We start from the raw sequence: 2,928 nt of genomic DNA, 5'->3' as shown, positions 1-2,928 counted from the left end.
ATCTTAAATTTAACGTATTAAATTGGGAATTTAACATGTTAAAATAAAGATATGACCCATTTCATGAATTGTTGTGAAGATTAAATGAATTATGTGCTACTCTTACAAATGATGTAATTGACGGATATTTAATGTCATGAAAATCCATTTACACTGCAGTATTAATTGGAAAAGTACGGTGAAGTATCTCATTTCTTGAAAATTATGCAGACCTGTATATGTGCTTATATGTGTATAGTTGTATATGTGTGCACACATATGTACATATACATATGTATACCAAATACTGACTTTTTTCTGCTGGCTTTTTTTTTTTCTTTTTTTAAATAGTGTCTCTGTTGCCCAGGCTGGCTCTCACTACAGCCTCCGCCTCCCAAGTTCAAGCAGTTCTTGTGCCTCAGCCTCCCGAGTAGCTGGGATTACAGGCGCATGCCACCACGCTGAGCTAATTTTTTGTATTTTTAGCAGAGAGGGGGTTTTACCATGTTGGCCAGGCTGGTCTCAAACATCTGGCCTCAAGTGATCTGCCTGCCTCGTCCTCCCAAAGTACTGGGATTACAGGTGTGAGTCATTGCACCTGGCCTCTGCTGGCTCTTCTGTAGTCCAAATTTTCTATAATAAAATCCTGTTTTGTTTTTGTATTAAGAAAAATAAATCTGTAAGTTATTTTTAAGAGCCAACAATGATGTTCCTTACAACATTGTGCAGAATAGTTATTAGATGGAAACTACCTAAATTTCCACTAATGGGATAATGGTATGTTATGGGGTATTTTGGTTTCTACATTAAAATGTTAATTATTTGTTTCTTAACTTTTACATTGCTTAGTGTTTTTATTTTGTTTTAGGTAAACTTTGGAGTCGGAGTTTAAAACTAGCTTATACTCTACTTAATAAACTGACAAGTAAGAATGAACCTCTGCTTAAACCTGGAGACAGAGTAAGTAACTAGAATGTCACTTTGTTGGAATGAGCAAAAGCAGAGACTTCGATAATCTGTTTCATTGAAATTAGTGTTCCATCATTTAGTTAGAATTACAGCATTAATAAAAGGGATTTAAAATCAGCAGTGAATGCTGGACGCGGTGGCTCATGCCTATAATCTTAGCACTTAGGGAGGCCGAGGCGAGCGGATTGCCTGAGCTCAGGAGTTTGAGACCAGCCTGGGTAACATGGCAAAACCCTGTCTCTATTAAAAATACAAACAATTAGCTGGGCATCGTGGTGCGTGCCTGTAATTCCAGCTACCTGGGAGACTGAGGCATGAGAATCGCTTGAACCCGGGTGGTGGAGGTTGCAGTGAGCCAAGATCTTGCCACTGCACTCCAGCCTGGCGACAGAGTGAGAGTCCGTCTCAAAACAAACAACAACAACAAAAATCAGCAGTGAAAAATATGGCAAAGTTTGTGATGTAGAGTAAAGCAACATTCTTTTCCTGCACTCATTGTTTGTCCACTGTTTCTTCATCTTCTTTTCTGTTTGACTTCATATATGTTAATATTAAAAAAGTTAGATTCCAGAGCTTAGAATTTATGAATTAAAATCTAAAGTTCTGAAACCTTGCTATGAAACTCTGTATTTTTATCTCCTTCCCTATTCTGTGTGTCCAGGTAACCTCCTTGTACCTATCTGCCAAAATGGGATGCTAGAGGCTTATTCTCTTGTGCTACACTGCCCTATATGGCTTTTGGGGCTATTTAAATTAGCAAAAATTAAATAAAATAAGTAATACAGTTTCTCAGTTGCACAAGCCACATCTCAGGGGCTCAGTAGGAGTGTGGCTAGTAACTACAGTATTTATAGCTCAGAGGTAGAACGTTTCCGTCATCATAGAAAGTTCTTTGGGGCAGTACTGCTGCAGGCAAGCTGGACCAGACCCGAGGGCCTCTGGTATACTGGAAAGTCCAGGGTGGAAAATAGTTGAGAACATGGTGAAAATCAATACACCAGTGAAATCCCATAGTGAGAAGGTCACCTGTGTCAGATCACCCAACAAGTGAACTGCAGGTTAACAAGCTGGCAGACGGTTCCAAGTAACTCTTTCAGTGCCTAACTCTTGTATGTGAACTATTAGCCAAGGACTTTTAAGAAGGAAATGTCAGTATGAGAGAAAATACCAAAAGACAAAGAAAAAGAAAGACGGGAGGGAGTGAGAAAGAGAGAGACAAGAAAAGTAAGGAAGGAAGGAAAGAGGAAGCAAACTTGAAGGAAAGCTAGATATAGAAAACAATGTTTCTAAAAAGTGAATATTAATATTCTTGGAAATCAGATGAAGATGTTTCATAAGTCAAGAAAAGGATGCCAGTAGGAAAGAGAGATGGAGAGTGGAGTAAAATAGGACAAAAAGACTCGATCAAGAAGACTCAACACGTGACTGATAACTGGAGTCCAGAAAGAGAAAGGAGAACAGAAAGTGAAACATTTTAAATGAATATAGTAATTCAGGACAATATCTCAGACCTGGAGAGTGTAACTATTCGAGGATACACACCAAAACACATGCCCATAATATTGCATAATACCGGGGTACAGAAAAGAATCCCAGAGCATTCAGGGGAAAAGTAGGATGTACACAAAGGATCGGCAATGACAGTGGCTTTTGGGATTTCTCATTGGTAAAACTGAAAGAGAGTGGAGTGATGCTTCAAAAATTCAGAGGGAATACAATTTTTAACTTACAATTCTATTCCCAGAGATTCAACAGATTTGAGAATGGTATAGCCATTTTCAGACATGCAGGACTCAGAAACGTTTGGCTCACGAGCATTTTCTTGGCGAGTTCTTAGAAGATGTCCCTCAGCCACATGAGTGAGTAGGGTGCAAGCAGGGGGACCACAGTGGATATCCCCAGGACGATCACTGGCAGCAGTCCAGGGAGCAGCACAGCCACCATCAGGAGAACCGAGACCCCAGGGTGGGGTGGAGTCCT

At 39.8% G+C, this 2,928-nt stretch overlaps 1 protein-coding gene across 1 annotated transcript in view; it reads left to right on the top strand.

The window, feature by feature from the left end:
* The window catches only part of DIP2A (DIP2 disco-interacting protein 2 homolog A (Drosophila)), a 79,430-nt gene that overhangs the window by 39,482 nt on the left and 37,020 nt on the right, over positions 1-2,928 (top strand). The window lies entirely within an intron of this gene.

The sequence above is a fragment of the Mandrillus leucophaeus genome, unplaced genomic scaffold (assembly GCF_000951045.1).
Source record: "Mandrillus leucophaeus isolate KB7577 unplaced genomic scaffold, Mleu.le_1.0 Scaffold526, whole genome shotgun sequence".
In the NCBI taxonomy this organism is placed as follows: domain Eukaryota; kingdom Metazoa; phylum Chordata; class Mammalia; order Primates; family Cercopithecidae; genus Mandrillus; species Mandrillus leucophaeus.
The sequence above is the reverse complement of the archived record's forward strand: the minus strand, read 5'-3'. Positions and strand labels throughout refer to the sequence as shown.